Raw genomic sequence first — 24,711 nt, forward strand, 5'->3', positions numbered from 1 at the left:
TTTCTCTAGGTCTAATTTTACTTTTGATTCTTCAAGCACTACTAGAAAATTATTGATCCCGAAATTCAGTATGGTGGGAGAATCACACAATCCCATTTTTCATCGGGAATTCCCTTTTTATTTTTTTTATTTTTTTGTCTTTTTTGTGACCAGCACTCAGCCAGTGAGTGCACCGGCCATTCCTATATAGGATCCGAACCCGCGGCGGGGAGCGTGCCGCTCTCCCAGCGCTGCACTCTCCTGAGTGCGCCACGGGCTCGGCCCGGGAATTCCCTTTTTATATGGGGACAGTGGTTCTCAACTTTGGCAGCATTTGGGAGTCACCCAAATGGGCTAAGATGGAAAGGATGTCAGTCAGGGTGACAGCTACTGGGATAAAATGTGTGAGACACTTCTTAAAATGTAATGAGCTATAAAAATGTAAGACACAATTGTTAATAACCAAAACTTTGACATGACACATGAGCCTACAGGACCAATGTGGTTATTTGTATAGTATAAACTGCCTCAGAAATAATTTTTAATAAACAAGATACATACAAAATGTCTAATTTTGGAGCTGTTGTGCCTTCATCAATCAATCACTGTCACTTGCCAGAAAATGAATTTAGTTTTTCATGCCTGATAGTTCTGGTACCAACAGCTTAAACAGAACTCTGGTGTAACATAGAAGTGATTCCATTTAACCATCCAAATCTGTCCACGTGAAGTCACACTGTATATAGTTTTCATTTGTTTTCTATCAGGTTCTCACACTTGGTCCACATTTGGTTTGCTTGCTTAATTGTGAATGGTAACCAAGGTAACAGAAAAATAGATACAAATGAGGAAAGAACTACTGAAAAAGAAATTCTTTTAAAAAAAAAATCAGCAAGAAAAACCACATGAACTCAGCTCTCTAAGAGCTAGGACTGGAAACCCTGCCCCTCTCAATGGCTCATCCTTTGTATTTGCTGGGCTTGCAGAACCGCTCCCTCCCTTCACTGGCTGTGGGTCTTAGGTTCTTGTCACTTGATTGCTTAAGCTGTTTTGAAGAGCTGTTTCCCCCTACTTTTCTCCAGGCTGTTGGGCTTGCATCTGGTATGGGTTCTCAGAAGCAATAGACTGCTGTCACCATTCCGCACCCCTATTTAAGCCCTCTCTTAATCCCTCCTGTTTAGTCTGGCTCATTGGGTGTTGCCCATAAAAACAGTTTGCCTTTTGTAATCACAATTAGAGCAGGCAGTGTGACTAATCAGTCAGTCCAGTGCATCTCTGTTATCTTCTGTGAAGTGAGTCACTTTCAACTTTGGCTCTGTGCTCCTAAGTCACTCCCTACTCTCTGATGTTCAAGTCTATATTTGTTCCAAAGTTTTTAAAAAATCTATTTGTTTTCTTTCTAAAAACATTCTATATTCTCTGTCAAGAGTTAAACTAACTTCACAGGAATTTTGGAAAATTCTAATAATGCTAGCCCACTCTACAGAATTCCTAAGGCAGGGAAGTCATTTTTCTCTCATTTTGGGGAATAATACCAATAATACAGCTAGTGCAGGTCAACACACACTATCGAATGTTTACAGTGTGCCAGGGGCTTTCCATATATCATTCTTTTAAAAGTAAACAGTTTATTTTAGAGCACTTTTAGATTTACAGAAAAGTTGGGAAGACAGTAGAGTTCCTGTATATCTCACATCCAGTTTTACCTATTATTAACATCTTACATTGTTACAGGTACATAGAGATAATAATACTCGTACATCAATACTGACACATGATGAAACATCCTTACTTATTCATATTGCCTTAGTTTTTACCTATTGTCCTTTTTCTGTTCCAAGATTCCATCCCAGATACTACGTACATTTAGTCATTGTGTCTCCTTAGGCTCCTCTTGACTGTGACAAATTCTCAGACATTCTTTTTGATGAACTTGACAGCTTTGAGGAGTACTGGTCAGGTATTTTGTAGATTGGGATCTGTCTAGTGTTTTTCTCCTTAGAGTGGAGTTAAGTGTTCCCGGGAGCAAGACCACAGAGGTAGAATGCTATTTCCATCGCATCATACCAAGGGTGCATGCTGTCAACCTGACTCATCACTACCGATGTCACATTTATCACTGGCTATGGTAATATTTGTCAGGTCTCTCTACTGTAAAGTTACCTCCCCTTCCCCCTTTGCGTTGTGTACCCTTTGGAAAAAAGTCATTAGGCACAGCTGGTGGATAAGGAGTCAGAAGTTAACGCTCCACTTCCTTGAGGCAGAGTCATTTATTTATATCAGTATATACTCAAGGGTATATCAGTATGTACTCAAGGATGGTGTTTTATACTTTGGGTTATAATCCAGTACTTCCTTATTTTCTTGCTCAAATTCTTCCAGCTTTGGTCACTGGGAGCTCTTTCAGTGGCTCCTTTGTCCCTTGGACATACTCCTTTGTCATGGATTTTTTATTTTGAAACACTTCATTTCTGGCTCTACAAGATGCTTTAGACTTACCTTGTATATTTCCTGTCCCAGTCCTAGAATCAGCCATTTCTCAAAAGAGCCCTTGTTCTTCCATTGGAGAATGGTATTAGAAATCAAGATCTGGGTGCTAGGTATGGTTGTTGCTACTGGGGGTCTGCTTCTCAGCAGAAAGAAGAAATATGTGCATGTATTTCCCATGTATTTGAACATATCCATAAATATTTGTCTGTAACCATTTACATATATATTTTTAAATTTTATTATTTTTTTTACATTCTAGGATGTTGTAGAGCAGCTGGGAGGGGGAGGGGGAAAGGGGAAGAAAATACGATGGAAGGAAGAGGAAGGGGGTGGGATTGAGGCCTGTGGCACCCCCACATTCCCACAGGGGAGACTGGTGGGCTTCCAGTTGTGGTTTGGTTATTGCCGGGCTGGGTGCAGATGTCAGGAGGTGTGGCAATAGCCCTCACCCCCCACGACCCCAGCTCAGGAACCCAGGGCCCTTCTTGCTGAGTCTTGCTGGTCGTCACTGCGCTGGGTAAGCGTGGCAGGGGGTGGGGGGTGTCGAGACCCTCAACTCCCCACTGCCCTGGCTTGAGAAAGCCCAGGGCGCCTCCTGCGGTGGCCCGGTGATCACCGCTGGGCTGGTGTAACCATTTATATTAAGCTAACCATGCATTCATAGGGATGTCTCCAACTCTAATTCATTACCCCATGGATTATTCCAGCCTTCTTTCCTTGCTCCAGCAGGGAGAAACCCGGCTCCCACCATCCGCCCTCTATTCGCTTAGTTGCCCAGTTCCAGCTTACATGTATAGCGGTATCAGAATTACTGTTGACCTGTGGGAGGCAACTTTATCAACTAGAGCAGTTTCCAGAGAGTCTGAAAGACATTATTCTGGAGGCCATGAGTCTGGTATCATTCAACAATTTTATTACCGAGGACGAAGGAGAGATGAGATGCACGAAAAATGCATTAGAGTGGCAGGTCAAGGAAGAGAAAAATGCAGTGGTTTTATTTAAAATTTTGGCTGAATTTCTATGAAAAGCTCAGTTTTTTTCTTCCTGAGACTGCAACTTTTTGACACAATGCTCATTTCCTTCCTTGGCCACCACACAACCTCCAGCTGTTCTCAGCCTGCACAGCCGCAGCCATCACAAACAGAAGTAAGGGGAGAAACCTTAGTGACTTCATTGCAAGCTGTGAGGCGAGAGGGCACAGCAGGGTAAGCAGCAGCGATAAATGGATCAGGAAGTAGGTGCTGACTGATGCAAGATATTAATACAACAAAGGGAAAGAAGCGTGGGTGATGGGGTGGGCTTTTACAGTGGATCACCCACACCTTTGGCTGGTCTGTGCCCTTCATTGCTCTGTTATCAAATCAACTTTCAATGGGCTATTTTCATCCACTGGCAGTTGGCAACTCTAAAAACAAAGCCATGCCCACTTTTCAAATCTGACCTAATGTCTGGAAAGTGCTATGCCAATATATGGGAAAGAACAAATAACTCAACATAGGAAAATCTGAAGTTTTTCCCTAACACCTAAGAAGATTGAGAGTTCAAGATTCTTGAAGGAAGAAAATGGCATGGTTGAAGCAAAGGGGGCTTCGGAGACCCTCTCATCTGGGTTTGAACCCTAGCTCTGCAACTTAATAGCTGTTGCAACCCTGGGCAAATTATTTTCTGTTTATATTAAACTGATATTAAAAATTATTGGATTAAATTACTAAGTGATTTATTAATATGGTATTTAAATTATACATTTTGCTAATATTTAAAATAACATGACAAAACCCATAGAATATGATAGCACAAAGAGTAAACTTTAGTGAGTGTGTGCAAATTTATAAATCATACAGGAGGTCGAGGGATCCCAGGATGGAGTGCAGAATGCAGTGAAACCATCTAACTGTATTGCAAAGGTACCGAACAACCTCACCGAAGGGGGTGGGGGAGAAGGTGTGACCCTGTAAAGCTACACGACTATGCCAGTTGTTGAACAAAGCAAATCGTCAGCTTACAGGTCCAGCAGTTTACAGGTCTGGCGGTGGCGGTGGCGGTGGCAGCAGCCTCTTGGAGGGTCCCGCGGGCCCTGGCAGCAACAGCCTCCAGCAGCAGTAGCGGCCTCCCCATGGCTCAACTGTGGGCATCCAGGGGGTGGGGAGCGCCACGGATTAGAGCCGCTCATCCTTTATACTCAAGTTCATAACCCAGGACACCTGGGTGCACATGCGCAATTACATTAGACAATAACCAAAGATCACCTGAGCGCATGTGTATATTTACTTCAAACGCTCAGTAAGATTCTGAACATTTGAGTGGCCCTGACCATTTTCCTATATTTTCCCAACAATCCACCCCTTCAGGGTCCCTCGCTATACAATCTACACGTTCTGCGATGTTCCCTTAGTGAAGATAACTGACCCTTGCATTCACATATCCTATTCCATCCCAATAGTCCCAACAGTCTTTAGCTTGTTCTAGCACCAACTCAAAAGTCCAAAGTCTCATCTGAGACTAAAGGCAAAACTCTTTTCAGCTGTGAACCTGTAAAGAGTCAAAAAAATTTATTCACTTCCAAGATACAGTGGAACAGACATTGGGTACACATTCCCGTTCCAGAAGGGAGGAACAGACAAAGGAAAAACAGGCCCCAAACCAATCCGAAACCCAAACAGGGCAAACATTAAGCACACTGGGGCATTTGGGCCCCCAAAACATTAGGCAGCCTCGCTCCTATAGCTCTGCCAAGTGCATCCCATTGAGCTGCCCTGGTGCCTGCAGCTTTTCCAAGCCAGTGGTGCACGTTGCCAGCAGCCCCACAGTTCAGGGCTCCTGGTGGCAGTCCCGCCATCCTGGTTCCACTAGATATTTCCTCAGTGGGGGTTCTCTGTGGGGGCTCCGATCCCACTTTTCGGCTCCACATTGCTTCATAGATGACCTCTGTAGTGGCTCCACCCCTGCAGCAGGTCTCTGCCTAAGTCCCATGGTTTTTTCATACATCTTCCAAAATCTGGCTGGAGGCTGCCATGCCTCCCCTGCTCTCATGTTTTGCTGTCCTGCAAACTTAACACCACGTGGATGCCACCAGGGTTTCCTGCTTGTGCTCTCTGGAGCTCCTGCACAAACCACACTTGGGGGCCACCCAAGGCAAGGCTACTCCAGCCAGAGCGGCTAGGTTGCAGGGAGCAGGTTCCTGAGGGCAACAGAGCCCCAAGTGTGTCCTCAGAGAAACGCAGTTCTCCTAGGCCTCTGTGATGGGAGGGGCGCTCCTCCAAACTTCTGAAATGCCCTCAGGGCCTTTCTCATTTTCTTAGCTATTAGCATATAGTTGCCTCATCCCCAGCTCCAGAATTACTTGAATCAGCTTGGCATATGCCTTCCATTCACTCACAGTCTTAGGAGTTCCGCAGCATTTGCCCACTGTTGGGAAAATATAGGAAAATAGTCAGGGCCCCTCAAATGTTCAGAATCTTGCCAAGCATTTGATGTAAACAGGCACATGCGCTCAGGTGTTCCTTGGTTATCATCTAGTGTAATTGCGCACGTGCACCCAGATGTCCTGGGTTATGGACTTAAGTATAAAGATGAGTGGCTCTGATCCACGGTGCCTCCCAGGGATGTCCCCTCCCCATGGGTGTGCATGGGGAGGCCACTACTGTTGCTGGAGGCTGCTGCTGCTAGTGCCCCCGGGACACTCTGAAAGGACACTGCCACTGCCGGACCCGTGAGCTACCAGGCCTGTAAGCTGCTGCCGCCGAGGAAGCTGAGGACTGAGCTCATGTCATCTGCCAACAGCTCCTGGAATCTTTCCCAATTACATTTTGGCTTTAGTTATGATTTGTCTTACTTTACAATTGGCATCGTGGGCAGGTTTACTTTATACCCACCCAGTTCAAACAGCTGCATTTACCCAGTCTATCAAGGAGTGGCTGCCCTGCCCCTGTCCATATCTTTGGCTCGCTCTCCTGTAACCGCTGCCTCCGAGACGGGTGCGTAGTTACCGAGGCTAACTTTTCCACCAGGTGAAAACATACCTGAAATTCTGCAGCAGCACCCATCCTCGGATCATCTGCCCTTCTGCATGTGGCACTCAGATTTATACAGCACCCATTGAGCCATCTGCTTTCTCAGGCTTGTATGGCACCCTTTGAGCCATTGGGTTTAAGGGGCACTCTCTGAGCCATCTGCCTTCCAACAAACGCAAAATGTGTGTTTATTACAACTTCCCCAGAGCACATTACACCATCCACCTTCTTGGGTTTAAGTGGCACCCTGTGAGCCATTTGCCTTCAGACAAACACAACATGTGTTTACTACATCTTCTCCAGAGCACGTTGCACCATCCACCCCTAGGTCCCATAGCTGCAGCGGCCAGGGGCTCTCCCTGTTTCTGCTGCTTTACTGTTTCTCAAAGCCCACCAATTCGACCTGGGTATATGGGACATAGTGGCAAATTGGGTCACCTATGGGTTGTCTACCAGTCTGCCTGGTCCCAAAGGCTGATTGTGCGTCACTTTCTGATGAGAAGGTTGTGCCAGGAGATGCACAGTTTCCCCCAACTCACCATCAGGTTCATTATATGTCTTTGGTGTCAGAAGCAAGAATGACTTCAGCCTCCAGGTCATGTACTTGTGTTTCCAACCTGTCTTCGTGGGGTTTCTGGTCTATGTTGGCTCACAGTACAGCAAACAATGGCCAGACCCCAACAACAGCCAGACCCCATTCAACAGAAAAGCAGCCACCGGGCACCACATACCCAAGTGTAGCCACAATTCCTCCCCGTCCCAAGGGGCTTTCTGCTTCTTTACCTGCTTGGCATCCTACCCATGCCACCAACTGCTGGGCTCTTCTACCTGCCCGGAATCTTGCGAAGACTACACCAAATGCAAAGCGAGGGCTAATGTCAGAATCCTTCTGACGTAGCCAATTGCAAAGCTACATGACTACACCAGTTGTTGAGTAAAGCAAATTGTCAGCTTTTGGGTCCAGCAGTTTACAGGTCTGGTCGTGGCGGTGGCAGCCTCTTGGAGGGTCCTGGGCTCACTGGCAGCAAGAGCCTCCAGCAGCAATAGTGGCCTCCCCATGGCCCTCCTGGGGACATCCCGAGTGTGGGGGCCCTGGGGATCAGAGCCACTCGTCCTTTATACTCAAGTCCATAACCTGGGACACCTGGGTGCACATGCGCAATTACATTGGACAATAACCAAAGATCACCTGGGCACACGTGCATATTTACATCAAATGCTTGGCAAGATTCTGAACATCTGAGGGGCCCTGACCATCTTCCTATATTTTCCCAACAGACCCTAACTCTGGAAAAAAGTGGAGTCTGTCAGACTAAAGGAAAAGAAACTGATCATAACCACTGCTCATCGGAAGGGAATGTGAAAGTTCTGGAAAGTGTCTGTGAAGGGAGGGGTGTGCCCCTCACATGTCTTCTTTCCTACCAGGTAGGATGAGGACACAGTGCCTGGCGTGGGACACCCAAGGTAAACCACTCAAAGTGGAAGACAAGGGTTGAGGACATGGAACCAGAAGACGGGAGAAACCTAGCTTCTCGTGATTCTGGAGCCATCGTACCAGCTGAATTTCATGCAATGAAAAGGAAACTTCTGCCTTGTTTTAACCCATTCTTATTTTGGATTTTCTATCACTCACAGATGAATCTAACCCTAAGTAACACAGATTTCACTTATATCTTTTCCTCCCTTCCTTTTTATCCCTCCACCGACTTCTGCGTTCCTCAAAAATATGAGGCCACATAAATTTTCATGATACAGCTCTCCTTGTGAGACATTCTGAGCTATTCTTAAGCACTTAATTCTAATCAATGAAAGGGGTACATGAAAGGAACTCTTGCCCACCAAAAGATGATGCCCTGGCATGGAATAATAATTGATCATGAGTGGCATAATTTGTATTAACTCATCATCCTCTCAAAAGAGTTTTTAAAATGAGCTAAACAATAGTACATATTTAGCTTTTGTTTCCTTTATACCAAAAATTACGCTCATGCTGAATTTTGGGAGAAATGGTAAGAAGTATAACCTATAAAAAATGTAGAGCAACACACAAGTTGCTTTGGTTTGGGAGGTGGTAAATTTTGGGTCTGAAACAGTGAAAATATTAAGAAAATAGTTATTCATGAATGGCATGTAGTTTTCCTTTTAAGTATTTCCATAAATAGGCACTCTTCTCTCTTTCTCCCCCCTTACCGCTGTCCCCCTACCTTGGCTTCTTGGACTTTTGATTTTACACTGGATTTAAGAATTGGGATCTCTGCTCATGGAAAGAGCTGGAAAGGAATATGGCAGCTAATAGCTGCTAGGTCTCCATGCAAAGTGGTTACCTAGCAACAGCTCCAGACTAGCTACAAGCACTGGTGCCAGTGGCTTTCAGTTAAGACACTTGCCTGAGCTACATCCTTGTATTGCTAAACATGTTACTTGTATAGTTTTCTAATAAGAATCACCTTTTGGGGTTAGATGGGCTAATGCTCAACTGGCCATCTGTTTTATTTGACTTATCCCACCTTCTGACAAGGTGAATGTGCTCACTGTGATGATAGAAAACTATTCCAGTTCTGAAAAACAATCTGACAGTATTTGGAGCCAAAACAAAATCCCTCTTAAAGTTCCTAAGTGCCAGGTGATAGCAACTGTGTAAACTCAGATTTTTTTAAAAAACAAAAGTCCACTTTTAAGTAAGAAAATGGTTTACTTCGATTCACAGAATAAGTTTGAAGAGGTTAAGTCAGTGTTAAATAAAACAATTCTCACTACGGTGTGTTTAAGAGCACTAAAACACAGTCTCCTAAGTTTCATCTATGTTCTGTTCCTGAAAACTAAGACAAATATTTACAAAAGAAGAAACTCAAGATGTTTTACAGTAGTTGTGGTATTTGATATTCATACCCTCTCATTAAGCTGTACCTTTATTTCCTTTGCATTAAGCCTCTCTCCTCGTTTATACATATTTTCTATCTATATTTCAAAACCATAACAAATACTTCATCAGTGTAATTTCGTTGTAAAGGCTTTGAGCTCTAACCTCTCAAAAGGAAAGCCTCCCAGTAAGTTTAAATACACATCACACATGTGTTAGAAATGGAGATTTCCTTTAAAATTCAGATACTTATATGCCAGACTTCATAGCAGCATTATTCACAATAGCCAAAAGGTGGAAACGACCCAAGTGTCCATTGACAGATGACTGTGCAAACAAAACATGGTATGCACACACTACAGAATATTATTCAGCCCTAAAAAGGAATGACATTCTGGCACATGTTTCAACATGGATAAACTTTGAAGGCATTACCTGAGTGAAATAAGCCAGACACAAAAGCACAAATGTTGTACGATTTCACTTCTGCGAGGTATCTAGGGTAATCCCGTTCACAGAGACAGAGTGGTGGTTGTCAGAGGCTGTAGGGAGGGGACAACGGGGAGATAGTGTATAATGGGTACAGAGTTTCAGTTTGGGAAGAAGAAAAGCTCTGGAGATGGATGCGGTGATGGTTGCACAACAGTGTGAATGTGTTTACTGCCAATCAACTGCACACCTAAAAAAGATTAAAATGGTAAATTATGTATATTTTCCCATAACAAAAAAATCAAATGTTAACAGTGCTCTGATTTCCCCTTGTGCTCCAGTGCCCTGTCACATACTGAAGGGGAAGTCATTGCATCACACAGAGAGGAGAGTCTGCTGCGGGTATCGTGTGATGTGCACCCCTCTGCAGACGGGTGAACTAAAGAGCAAATCTTGCCTGATTCTTGCCAGGAATTCTGACATTGGTTGAGCCACAATTTTTAAAAAAGTGAAAGAATGACTCCTTTGAGGAGAAAAGGGGCTGTCAATATGTATTCTAAAAATATGCATTGCATTGTTTCTTGTTAGCCTTTTTGCTTCTGTGGCCATACATTTCTTCAGTTTGTCTATCCTGAAGAATTAAAGAAAATGTATTTAACATGAGCTAGACTTGAAATTATATTTCATTATTGTTTCTCCTAAGCAGAACTTTCATACACTATACATGGCTTTTATAATGGACCCTGTTTAGCAGAATGATTGCAATACCAGATTTGCTTGTTTTTTTCATTGTAGTAAACTGTTATATACAAACAATACTATTTTTATTATAGTGACATGGGTTGATAATGACTGACACCAAATAAAGACCAAATAAGACCTTTAGGCTATTCTAAGTCACAAATTTACAATATGCAATTTGCATAAAGAAGACTCTTTTTATTTAAAAGTCTGATTTATAATCTATTTATAAACATTTTCATTAATTTTTTTCTTATTGTAAAAGCAAAGTGAGTCTGTTACAGAAAAATCGGGAACTGTATGTAGGCCTAAATAAATCATAGGGCCACATGTAGTCCAGTGGCCACAAAGAATTCCGTCAAAGCAGCATGGTTAGGTAGCACGTGTGCCTCCAGCAGTGCTGTGCTGATTGGGTCCACTTGCTGCCTTCTATTTCCCCCAGATCCATTCCCCAACCTCCTCTCTGCTGCTCTATCCTCTTATTGGCTGACTCTTGTATACTGTATCATCAGGGTTCCTGCCTTCTGGTTGGGTTCAGCCAATGGAAGGACTAGCAGTCCCACATCTCTGATGTTGCAAAAGAGTAGGTACATCACAGAAGAAATTCAGCATCTTGCTTGGGGCTCCTCCAAAAGCAGATCTTGAAACAAGGATTTGAATGCAAGTACTTTATTTGAGAGGTGATCCCCCAAAATAGTGGTAGGGCAATGTAGTGGGTTGAATTATGTCCCCCCAAAACTGTGGAAGCTTGAATTATCTCCCAAGTTTTATGTATTAGAAACTTAGCTCCACTGTGACTGTTAAGAGGGTGGGAAATCCTATTATGGTAATTGAAAGGTGGAGCCTTGAAGAGGCGATTGGATTGCAGGACCATGCAGTAGTGAATGGATTAAAAATGGTGGTCAGGGGTGTGGTTCTGAGAGCCTTAAAAGGAGAGAGTCTGTCTCTCTCTCTGCTTCCACCATCTGCAATGTGAGACCCCTGGGTCACTGTTGCCACCACCAGATAGGCTTTGCACTTCCCAGCCTCAGAAACTGTAAGCAATAAATTTTGTTTTCTGTATAAATCACCCAGTCTCAGGTATTTTGTAAAAGCAACATAAACAGACTAATACAGTCAACGAGAAAGTGAAGCAGAGAAGAGAAGAAGCCCAATGAAAGAGTGTATTATCAAGCAAGTTATTCTTATGGGCAACTGGAGTTTAATCTCTGGGATAATCTTGGAAATGGTGAAGAATATGCACCTGTGAGCTGTCCCACTTGAGGGTGTGGGAATCGGGGATTTATCACCAATTCCCATCTGCCTTTGACTGAGGACTTACACCAGGACAGTGTACATGAAAATGTGGGGACTGAAGGTTTTTAGGAACTACATATAGGGTTGTGAAGAAAAGAGAATAGGGAAAGGTCAAAAGAGTCCAAAAGCTGCACAAAGATGCTGTAAGCAAGTTCTGAATTGTGCCTATTGATTTACCAAAAGGTGTTGCTGGAAGGACAGGTTTAGTGAAGTGGTGGGGTGGAAGCCAGAATGCTTCAGAGAAAGAAGTGGAGATAACATATGTGGACAATTCTTTAGAAAACCTTGATTCTGAAGGGAGGAGAAAAGATCAATGTTTTTCAAACCAGGATCCTTGAAAGTATTTTCAATCCATAAGACCTGAGAATTTTAAAAGACATACACACACTGTTACCCCCTAGATGTCCATTTATAACTGAGTATTGTTTCCGGATTTCAGTGCCTCTGTTTATATTTATATTTACAACCAAGTTGCAGCCAGGCAGTAATCCTTTAAATATCACTTTTAAGCAGAAATTGTTTGTGCTATAACTGAGAAGGTATGATCTCAGTGAGAGTGAATGTCAGTTTCTGTGTTGACAGGAGAAACACAATCCTGCCTTGTGCTCTGGTGGTTCCAGCTTTTCTTTTTTTTAAATTAGAATGATCATTCCCAGTAGAGAATGCTTATGTCCTAGAAAAAGACACTGAGGCTCAAGGAGAACAGAGAAACAGATGGAGCAAAATATTAGGGATGACAGACTTGTCACATTAACACAGTAGCACGAGCTGAAAGTTTTATCACTTATACCTACCAAATCACTTTGGCTCCCACAGGACACTGATTCTAAAAGCATCTCTGAAAACTTCCAGCCATGAAGGAGCCATGGCCTTGATTTTCAGAGAGGAATCTCTTTGGTGGGAATACAAGTGAATGCCTCCTGCAAGACTGAGTGGGGATGGGCTCCCTTGTGACACAGCAGTGCTGGAATTGGGGACACAATTAGCAGGTCACATGTAGGAGCACTTGCTTGGCCACCCTGAGAATCTTCCTTTCTCTGTGGGAGTGCAGGCCTTTAATATGATTTGTGTGTATCTGTGAAACACAAAGAGAACCTGTGTCATAGGTAATCTCAAGATTTTGATGTTTAATAAGAAAGCTGAAGAACATAGCTTCAATGATTAGGATAAATAATCTTAGAAGTATTCAGTGTTTAAAGGAGTTTTACAAAAAACATACACATATTTGCATAGGGAACACTTTATTTTAATGGAGCAACTACTTGCAACTCATTATGATATGTCCGATCTTGATTTCTGCTACTTCTGGTTTTAAATTGCTGTGGTGGATGTGTTGAATATTTCATGAGTGACTCCAGGCTAACCAATTCATCTCCACTGGTCTCTTTTCTTATCATCAGATGGAGATAATTGCTTTTATTTCACAGAGCTGTTGTGAAGAACATGTAAGATACTGTAATATAAAAATAATTCATAAACTCTACAGGGTACAATTATGGGGCATAATGTTCACACAAGATTGCTTCCTGTATGCTTCCCTATGTATCATTTTTAATGCTTGCATATTATTCTAACCCAATTGCTGTCATAGTTTATTTAACCATTGTCTAAGTATTACTCACTCTTGCTTTTTGCTATCATAAATAAAGTTGATTCTAAACATCTCTGCATGATTAGCTTTTTTCCCTTTGGAAATATTTCCTTAGGATGAATGCTTGGACATGGACTAAATGGGTCCAAGTAGTAGTTGACATTCTTCTCTAGATGATGGACATCTTAGTACAAACAAACAAACAAACAAAAAAACTAGTTAATTATACTGTACCGCAATTTAGATGAATTAAGAAACTAAAACTAATCCTGGTGGTGTTAGCAAGTCAGCATACATAAAATCATATCACCATAATCTTCAAAAAGCAAACAGTTAAATTTTCTCTGATCATGGAACCTGTCTCCCAGTGGCTTGAAGTCCTCTTTTTGGAGCATGGCAGGATAGAGCACGAAATGCAGAGACTCTGCCTTGGTAACCTTTTCCAGTCTTAGCATCCTCTGTTTACAAGAAACATGATTCTTAGAGGATACATTTCCTCCCATCTGAGGCTTCAGGCTCCTTTGTTTCAGTTGATTTAGATTCAGAGCAAAGTAATTTTAGTAAAGACTGGTTTATTATGTAGATTTTAGTTTAAAATCAGGGAGATGAATTTTGTGCAGCATATATTATAAAATACTAAAATGTATTCCTCTTAACCTGGTTCCAGTTTTCTGGAAAGATTATCTTACTATCTACAATGTATATAAAGATTCCTAGACTCCTGAACTGTAAATGTTCTTAAGATCTATTATTTGATACACTTTTTGGAAGTTTAAATGTTCAGATTGGCACAAGTTCTTTGCCTAAAAGATCCCTTTTTGGATTGAAATTTTGCTTTCCTCTGGGCCATTTCTTTAGTAATAGCCATGGGAACCAAAGAGGAAATATCTGACCAAACTAACGTGATTCAGTAGAAACTTTCCCTTTAAGATGTTTTGGAGGGGGCTGAGCCCGTGGCGCACTCGGTAGCGTGCTGCGCTAGCAGCGCGGCGACGCTCCCGCCGCCGCAGGTTCAGATCCTATATAAGGATGATCGGTGCACTCCCTGGCTGAGCGCCGGTCACCGGAAAAAAAAAAAAAAAAAGATGTTTTGGAGGAATTTTACTTGTATTGCTAATCAGGGGACTGACATGACTGATTATTAAATGATTAGCTCTACTTCCCTTATTTTGTTTCTGCAGATGCTTCTCTTTTAAATGCCTTTATAGGGAGTTAAGAGGAGGTAAAATGGGAAAGGCCTGGCTAAGAGTGAGATGTGATTTATGGGTTCAGCTTTGCCACTAACCAGCTGTATGATCAGATTCAAGATACTAAACCTGTTTGGACCTCAGTTTCCTCAACTATGAAGTTGAATCTAAGGTCTATTCCAGCTCAAACACTCTGTGATTGACTCTAGATGGAGCAAAGGGCTTTCTCCATGCTATAGTTAATCTTCTGAGGGCCAAATGACTTAGAAAACTCTTGTCTGAATGTTATGTTATTGCTGTTGTAATGTGTGAGTGTGTGTGTGTGACTGTGCGTGTGTGTTTGTGTGTGTGAGAGAGAGGGTGGGTGGAAGGAGAGAGATTCCTACTCTTTACATACCAATAGTTAAAAAACAGTTTGGAAAAACCCACTGAACTCTCCCATGTTGGAGCAAACAGGAATCAGGCCCCCCTCTCCTGGTCCCATGGGGACTTCCAGGAAGCCCGAAAAGTCCATCCAGTGCTACTGAGACAGCATCTTTGGCAGAGCTGAAAGGAAGCCGGGAGGAGCAGGACAGTGAGTGAATGCCCAGAAAGGCGACACAGTGCTGGCAAGGGGGTGGCGTGTATTAAGTGCTGAATTAGCAACTCTTATTGTCATTATTACTTTCTGAAATAGCCACTGAGTTATCCTCGGAAGGAGTTAAAAAAAAAAACTAATTTCCTCAAATTTCACTTCAGGTGCATTAATACTTTAAAAAAAAAACTGTAATTCTTCTAGGTTTTGTTAAGCCATTCATATTCTTCAGGTTCATATTTTGGCAGTCGTGGATGTATTCCTTTGGTATTTCTCTGGCCTCCCTGTTCAATCTAACATTCCAGATTGGAGGACCACCTCCTACAAAGAATATTATGAGAGATGAAAATGCATCCCCCTGTCTCCTGAGTCCTCCTTCCCCTCCAGGCACCTCCCCTCCAGGCGCCTCCCCCCACCCGCCTTGGGACCTCATGCTTCTAGGCCTGGGCTGTTGTCTGGCCATCCAAGTGGCCTCCAGTGGACCCAGTCTGCTCACCCTGCTAATCCCTCTCTACTACCTTCACTGATCCCTAAAATCTCCCTGGTGGGTTCAGTGCGACCCTGCCTGCTGGTCTAGTTCTACATCCTGCTGCTGCTTCATACAGCCCTGAGCTCCATGGAAAACTACTTGCAGTGGGCTCTCCAGGGCCCTTCCATGGCCCTCGCCTAGAAGGTTCTTGCCCCTGCTTGTTGGTCTAATAAACTCTTGAACCTGCCATCGTTCAAACTTTAGCTAAACTGTCTCTTCTTACTGCTTCCCCCTCTGAGCTACCTCAGTGTTGGGAAAATAGAATAGTTTGGTCAGAGCCCTCACCTCAGGTCCGGTTGGGTGTGGTTTTAGCACATCCTTTGTAAGTAAATTGTGTGTGTGTGTGTGTGTGTGTGTGTGTGTGTGTGTGTGTGTAGTTAGTGCGCATGAACGTCAATGTATCTTTTTAGTTTTGTTGCTATTCTTGTGTTCTTCAGAGAGAGAGAGAGAGAGAGAAGAGAAGAGTTTTAGTGAAGGAGGTAGGCAGGCATATGCCTTGGGCATCTGCCTGGCACAGCCATGCTTTCCAACCTACAGCTTCCAAGGAACTTTTGGCCAGTTTCCTAGCTCATAGACCTGCGTAAAGGGGTCTGGTGACCCAGCCTGGCATGTGTGGGATCCCATCCTGGCATATGAAGGGTTTGTGACCCAGTCTGTGAATGGGCTTGAGGGCTCTGGGAGCTCCAGACCCAGCCCTAGCTCAACAATCAGTCCATTTGGCAGGATTACTGGCAGGTAAAAGAGCCCGACAATTAGTGTGGTTGAGCAGCTAGACAACTGGTGTTGTGAACAGGATTTCAGACACTAGCCGTAGCCATACACTCAGTACCCAAGAAAATTTCATATCCATAGGAGACTGTAAATTTCTTGGGAGCCAAGCATTTTATTTTGATTTTTATATTTCAAGCTTCAAGCACAGAATCTGGTAAACAGGTGCTCAACAAATGCTGAGTAAATATATAACCTGTGTTCTAATATCTCATCTTCAATTCCTGTTTAGAACAAGGTAACGGGGTGTTAAATGAAAAAGAAATTTGTAAGCTGACATGTGGGAACTTATATTAAGCCATGTTTTACTTCAATTTGCTTTATGGAAACTCATCGTGAAACAAAGAAAGATGAAACCAAGTGATCTAGGGTCCCTTTCAGTTTCAAACGTCTTACCTAAGTGGAAAGTTCCTCAGCACCCCAGCCCAACAATACACCCATGAATTTCTCTGGCACTTTCTAGCAACCAGGGACTTACCTAGGTTAACAAGTCGCTCTTTTTAAAAAACACCATTACTTCTAGGGAGGCTGTGTCGCTTACCCCTTAGTACAAGTTATTCTAAATAGAAATCCTCCTAGGAGAGATCCAGCATTGGAGAAGTGTGCTGCAAGGGGAGGCTCTTTCCTGGCATCCCGGCCATAGCTTTCATGCTAATCAGTGCGCCTGGGCTACAATCCACAGTTGGGCCCCATTCCTAGCCTGCAGAAAGCCGGGCTCCGTAGTGTAAAGAGCCTGGGCATCCTTGCCACACAGAACTAGCTTCAAATCCTAGCTCTGTCACCCACCAGCTCTATGACTTTGGGGAAGTTACCTAACTTAGCAGAGCCTCTGTCTTCTCATCCATAAAATGGTGATAACAGTAAATGCCTCACGGGTGGTTGACAGGATTAAGTGAGATGACAGGGCTAAAGTACATCAGAGCAGGTGCATATAAGAAGTAACTATTATGTCTTTGGGTGACTCTGGGGCTCCCAAGACATGCCAGGAGTAGGTTTGGATTGGTTGGTTTTTGGGTCTGGCTCTGTTCTGGAGATGGAGAGGGGGATGGTCACAGCATGGGAGTCCCAGGAGGTATCTGGGTGTGTGTGGCACACTGTGGAGCTTAAGGTTATTCCAGGAGCTCCAAGACTGGCTGATTCAATTCTGGGGTCTACTCGCTCTTCCAATTGAGGATCTTATCTATTCTTAGCCAATTGAATTAGGAAAGCATAAGACACACAGAAACTTTGACCTTTGAACAAGTGTCAGAATCAGTTCACATCTGTAAATGATCTATCTCCCCATCTCACCTCTGAAAGCAATACCCACAGAGGATTGTTTCCTCAAAGTGGAAAGTTCCGAGCACCTGTGCCTGAGCCCAACTCAGACAGGTTGAATCAGGCTCTCTGAGATGGCGATGAAGAACTTCATTAAGTCAAGTTCCCCAGGTAATATTGTGTACTTTAAACCCTTGCTACTTCAAGCGTGGACCCCAGAACAACAGTATCAGCATCACTTGGGCACTTATAAGAAAAGCAGAATCTCAGGCCCTGCCCCAGACCTACTGAATCTGCATTTAAAAAAAAAAAAAGTAGTAAAATACACATAACATAAAGTTCACCATCTTAACTATTTTTCGGTGTATGATGTGAAAGCAAGGTAAGTGCATTCACTTTGTTGCGCAACTGATCTCCAGAATGCTTTCTTCATGCAAAACCGAAACTCTAGACCCATTAAACCACTCCCCATCTTCCCCTCCCCCAGCCTCCAGCAACCACCCAGAATCTGCATTCTAACAAGATCACCAGGTGGTTCTTATGCCCATTAAAATTGGAGAAGCATTGCCCTAAGCATGTAAATCATAGGTAATAACATCAGGAGCCACGAGTGAGTTTAGTGTGGCCACCATGCCATTTCCTTAGGACAAGGGAAACTGGCAGAACAATGACAAATCCCTCTAGGTAATTCCAATGCCTGCTCAAGTTTGAGAACCACTAGAGCAGTGATTTAGCAACCCTGTCTATAAATTAGAACCATCTGGGAACATACCCAACCTAAACAACTAACTCTAATCTCTGGAGTGTGGGGCTAGGGCCCACAGACCCTTCAAACCTGTTGTGCAGACTGGGTCAGAAATCCCTCACATGTAGGTCCCAAGCTAGTTAATAGGAAAAGATCCTGGGAGCGGTGGGTAAAAATTAATAGGCTTTATTCAGATGCAAGCTCAGGTAGCTAGCAGCAGCCACCCTAGAGGCCTCACCTCACAGGGCATACCGCAGGCACTGTGGATCAGAGCCCTGTGTCCTTTATACTTTGCAAGTCAGATAACCAAAGAACACCTGGGTGCACGTGCACATATTTCCATTAAACAGGCTAGGTCATTCTCGGCAAGATTCTGAACATCTGAGAGAACCTAACCATTTATATTTTAATTTTCCTTACACGGGAGGCAGGGCTCAGGCATCTACATTTGTAAAAGATCTCCCAGGGCTTCTGATAACTCAGGTCTCAGAACCACTGATCTGGAGGGACAGAGGAGGTTGGTAGGATGAACTGGATTCTGCAGCAGTGAGTGGCCATTAGGGGAAAAGAGTGGTTCCCGGTGAGGCCTCAGGGTGGCTGCTCAGGTTTACATCTACTCATCCCCGGTAGGAGGGATTGCTCTAGGGAGTTTAAACAAACAAAGCTGAGTTTGCGAAAAGAAACGATTATCCTATTAGATGCTTTAATACTTTAAAGGCAAACAATCCCTACCACCCCTCCCCCATTGTCTGCCCTTATTTCCTATCACAAACTCTATTTTCTTAATAGCATTTACCCCAATTGGCAATTACTATGCTCATTGTCCGCCTCCTCTCACTAAAATAATAGTAGCGTGTCTGCACAAGAGCCGGGCTCACAGGTCTTGCTCACCTCTTCTCTCCTAGAGGCCCCTGCTAAATATTTGAATGAATGAAACAAATGTAGTCCTCGGTGAACCAATGTACTGATCAATCCTGCTGTTGACATGGAATCACTTCCCACCGCATGGCCCCAAACCAACTGAGCATAATAGAGAAAGGCAGGGAGCAGTCTTCTCACGGAGAAAGAGACTGCTAAACTGTCAGGATTTATGAATTATGATGGTGGAGGGGAACAGAGCTTGTGTGCCCAGGCCCACATGTAGCAGTCAGAGTCACTTTCCCAGGTGGTAGATGCTGGCGAAAGGTAGTGGTGCAGACTGATTTATTGGGAGAAATTAGAATTCTTAAATGAATGAGTGATAGGGACTTGGAGCTAGTAAAATCTGGATACAAATGTCACCTTATGCAGAAACTACCAGCAGGAGAAGCTTGGATGACAACACGTTTTTCGACTCCCCTTGTAGAATTTTGTGGGGGAAAAAGCATAGGTGTTGGAATAGGGTTGCATTCAGGTTCTGCTCCCTCTACTAGCTGGCCGTTCAACCATGCGAAATTACTTCTCTGAGCTGCAGCTTCCTCATCTGAAAATGAGATAACACTATTTATCTCATATGTTACGCAAAGCACCAATAAAGTGCCTGGCACCTAGCAGCTTTCAAAAAATGCTAACTCCCCAATCTGCTATCTAGATTTCCTTATTCCTTTTTCAAACCTTTCTTCCTTTAGTTACAGTTTAGCTTTTACCTCCTTATCACTAGAACCACATGCAATCATTTACAGCCCTTATTGTCTGTAACATTCGATTGACAAAATGTGTGTGTGTGTGTGTGTGTGTGTGTGTGTGTGTATCACTGCCTTGTGGGTTGTCTTCTATTGTTCTGGGAACTCTTGTACTGTGAATATGTTAAAATCTGAATAATTTATTTAACTTATTTCCCCAGCACAAATAGAAATAAATGCCTTTTGGGACAGAAACCTCACCTTCTGTTTCTTTCTGTTCTCTAGCACTAAATTCCACAGTCAAACACAGAGGTCTAGCATGAACCTTCCAGATCTCAGTACGTGCAGTAGTTCAGATGGAGAGCCGTGGTTGCTCCCTGAATATTCTGCATCTTTCCAAGCAGTGAAAATGCAGCCCAAGAATGCATTGCTGATACTATGAATCTACTTAAATTCTGATGATATACTATACTTATTAAAACAGGTTTTACTTTATTTTTAAACAAATTTTTATCTGCTCTACCTTTTAGCAGCATTCAAAGTATTATGAAAAGAGACATAATATCTTTAAATCATCATGATATTATTATTATTTTTTTTTTTTGTCTTTTTCGTGACCGGCACTCAGCCAGTGAGTGCACCGGCCATTCCTATATAGGATCCGAACCCGCGGCGGGAGCGTTGCTGCGCTCCCAGCACCGCACTCTCCCGAGTGCACCACGGGCTCGGCCCCATCATGATATTATTAATATTAAGACAGTGGCACGGAATACAAGTTTCTTTCCCCCCTTTTTAGTAACAGATCACCAGTCTTTGGTTGGTGCATTGCAATCCAGCTAAAAGATGATATTTTCTATTATCATTTACAGCTGACTTAGTCAGATAACTAGGTAATTGCCATAGAGATATAAGTGAAAACACTGAGTAGTACTTCTGTAAAGTACTTGAAAAGGAAGTGTTATGTGTTTATTCTTCCTCTTTTGTTTTCAGCCTGGAACATAGATGAGAGGGCTGACACACCAGTCACCTTCTTGGACTATAAGTACATGGGCCATACTCTAAAGACTGCAGAGCTGACAGCCAGACGGAGACTGGGTCCTTCATGAATTTAGGATACCTTGCCACAACCACCCCAAACTGCCTATGTGCAAAATCCTTTTGCAAGAGAAAGCAGCCAGCTGTTATGTGCAGCTCAGTCTAATTTGAACTGATACAATTTATAGTTAAATTACGCTTCTTTCACATTCAATTCACATAAATGAGATTAATTGCAGATAATTAATGCACTCATTCCATAATGACCAAAGGGTTTATACTCTACTAATTGTTTTGAAGTGCTGGCTGAATGTAGTATATTGATATATAATCAAAATAAAAAATGTCAAGGTGAAGAAAATGTAGTTAATCCAAAAAGCCAATTTCAGACAGCAATTAATAGCCCTAAACTTCTCTGGGTTCCAAAGATTGCCCCTTAAGGAAAACATATGCAAAAAACCACCATAATCTGGTTAAAAGCATTGCCTTTGGTTTTATAAATTTTCCTAGCTATTTTTATTTGTCTTAAGTTTTAAATAGATTTTAGGCACATTTATTGTGCTAGAACTTTTTGTTACTAGTAAGAAAGTCTCTGTCTTAGAAACATGTATACGTAATTTTTTAAAGAGCAGGGTGAGAGAGACTGACAAAGACAGACTCAGGAAATATAGCTTGAAGTGAACTGGAAGGTCATGATATTGGTCAACAGGAAAACTAGGAAAAACAGAATGTGGAGGAAAATGATAGAGGTTTTCCTACAGGTTGGCTGGGACATAGGAGTAGTGATAATATCTACTATTCGAAGCATAGATTTTGTGTACAGAGTCCACGCATTATCCCACTCAGAGGAAAGATGTAGGAGACATAGGGTGGGTGCCAGGGATATATGGGTGAGAAAAGAGATGACTATAACCCATAGTGGGAGGAAGGTTTTTTGGATGATAGAAAAGTATGAAGTATCCAACAGCCCATGATAACCAAGGTTGGCCATATGTTTGTCATGTCTATAAATATCAGGGAATGATTCGAGCTTTTAACCTCACCCTTCAACGCTGTTCTAGAGACCTTCTTTATGAAAAATATAAAATCAAGTTCAGGGTCTTGGAAGACACCTATGCAAGTGAGAGCTCTTGAGCATTAAACTTCATTAGCTCCACTGTAAATCTACCTCTGATCATTATTTATACTTTAAAAACAATCAAAACAGTGATCACAGTATGCACACTGTCCTGTAAGCTTTTTCCCTTCAATTATGTATCTTGGATTCCCTTTCCCTGTCAATACACAGGAGTCTAGCTCATCTTTTAAAACTATTCTGTGATCGTCCCAATATTCATTATATACTTACTGAATGATATTTAAATGATTTCCACAGTTTGATCCTTGCACGGGGGGGGGGGGGGGGGGGGGCTGCTTTACATAACAGAGCCTGAAATGTAAGCCCTAAGTAAATGTTTGTTGAATCGGTACATTGTATGAGCTGTGTAGTTTCCAGGTTTGACGGGTTAAAAGAAGGTGATCTCTCCTGGCAGCTCCCCTGGGCTGGAGAGGTGAGGGGAAGAACAAAGCACGACTATCCCATTCCTCCTGCCCGTTCCTCTTCTGTTTGTCCTCCCTCCCCCCACCTCCCCTGGGCTGTCAACACCCAGCCTGGCTGTTAGTGAAAGGTGGGAAATGTCACTGAACAGGTTTGGCCAGAAAGCAAGATGGTGTTTTGGGAATATGCTCTAGATTTCAAAGCACTTCTAACTTTATAGGGAAAGTTTCCTGAACATTCTTTCCCCAGATTAATGACACCAATGTCCCAAACATAGAACATAAAGGACAGTGACAATCTGAGGATCTGGAGTGCATTTGGCTACTGTGAAACTGAAAAATGATACTAAAAATGAATCAAAATTTTACAAAATCAAGGAGTGTGGGAATCTGGAGATAAAGTTCTCATTGTATTCTTGTGTGATGGGATGAACTACGGATAAATCTACTTTAGTCCCTTGAAATACCATAATTGTTTGTGATTGAGACATTCTCTAACAATAATCAGCAAAGTACTTGCAGAAAAAACAATAGGTTCAAAATCTGTCATTCTAGAATAATGAAGAGAGTTTTGATGTTTTTAATGAGATTATCTGTTTGCTTGTTTCCTAGAATAAATCTCTTTATCATTCATGGAATATAGTGGAATATTAAGAGAATAGTAGGGGTGGAAAGGGGGTGATTCCTTCTCTTCTCCATCATAAAGGTCATGGCTGACACTGCTATAACATAAGACAGGGTAATAAGAAAAAAGCAAAACAAATTTATTTGATCATGTGTTTTACATAACGCCAGTGTATTTAGTCTATTTCTGTGCTTATAACAAAATATCTGGAACTGGGTGATTTATTAGAAAACAAAATTTATGGCTTAAAGTTTTAGAGGCTGGGAAGTCCAAAGTCCAAGGAACACATCTGGTGAGAGTCTTCTTGGTGGTGGCTTTACAGCAATGCAGGGGCCTCACATGGCAGAAAATGATGGAGCAGAGAGTGAGAACTTCTCATGTTCTTTTCTTTTAAAGCCCTTAGAACCACACCCCTGACCACCATTATTAATCCATTCACTATGGCGTGGTACTTACAATCTAATCACCTCTTCAAGGCCCACCCTTCAATTACCATAATAGGATTTCCCATCTTTGACAGGTACAGTGGGGGCCAAGTTTCCAACACCTGGAACTTTGGGGGACACATTTAAGCTTCAATGAATTTGAAGGGATATTCAATCCACAGCACACAGGAAACTTCAGAATGAAGACCCAAAGATAAAGGGAAAACTCCATTTTTATGCTTAGGTTCTATGAAGCAGGGACAGCACGTAGAAATGTGATTGGACAAAAAAGGTGTGATCTAATGTAAATAGACTGAGTAGGGGAAACTCAGCAAGGCCTGTCTGTTCAGATTCTTCTTGGCCTCTCTGTGCAGCATTCCTTCCTCCCAGGTACAGGGTAGGGTCCACTGGAATGAGGGTCTTAATTTGTTTATGGCCAGCTCTTACACAGAAAGGGGAAGCGGGAAGTAGAGATGTTAGAGTAATACTTTTAGGCATTATGGCTGACTTTGGGGAAAAGGGTTCCTGCTTTCTATCACCTGCCCTGGGGAAGAGGGATTCTAGTTTCTGTGGCTTGCCTCTGGGGAACATGAGGGGCAAGTGGAGGACAGGAGAAGGTCAAAGAGAAATTTTACTCCTGTGCTGCTTCTGAGGTCATTGCTTTGGGGTATCATTTTCTGAGCCCCAACACTACCAGCTTCTCTTGTTTCCAGTCTCTGTAGCCTTTGAATCTTCTAGGCTGGGACCACTGTTCTCCCCCATGGATTGAGTCATGCTCAGGAGAATCTAAGGGACCCAAGGACAGGTGTTCAGCAGAAAGACCAAGGTTGCTGTCATTCCTTTCTACTTTCTCAGCTTATACACCAGCTTGCCTGGAGTGGGGCTTTTGCTTCATTCACAGTGGCTGTTAATAGTGTTCAGGACACACTATCTCCAAATATTTTAAGCTGAAAGAATTTGAGGAAATGGCAAAGCCAGGAAGGTCGCTCTCACCTTTCCCTGCCCTTCTCCCCTAAAGCAGACCATAAAGCCT

Source organism: Cynocephalus volans, chromosome 13, assembly GCF_027409185.1.
Source record: "Cynocephalus volans isolate mCynVol1 chromosome 13, mCynVol1.pri, whole genome shotgun sequence".
NCBI classification, from domain to species: Eukaryota; Metazoa; Chordata; class Mammalia; order Dermoptera; family Cynocephalidae; genus Cynocephalus; species Cynocephalus volans.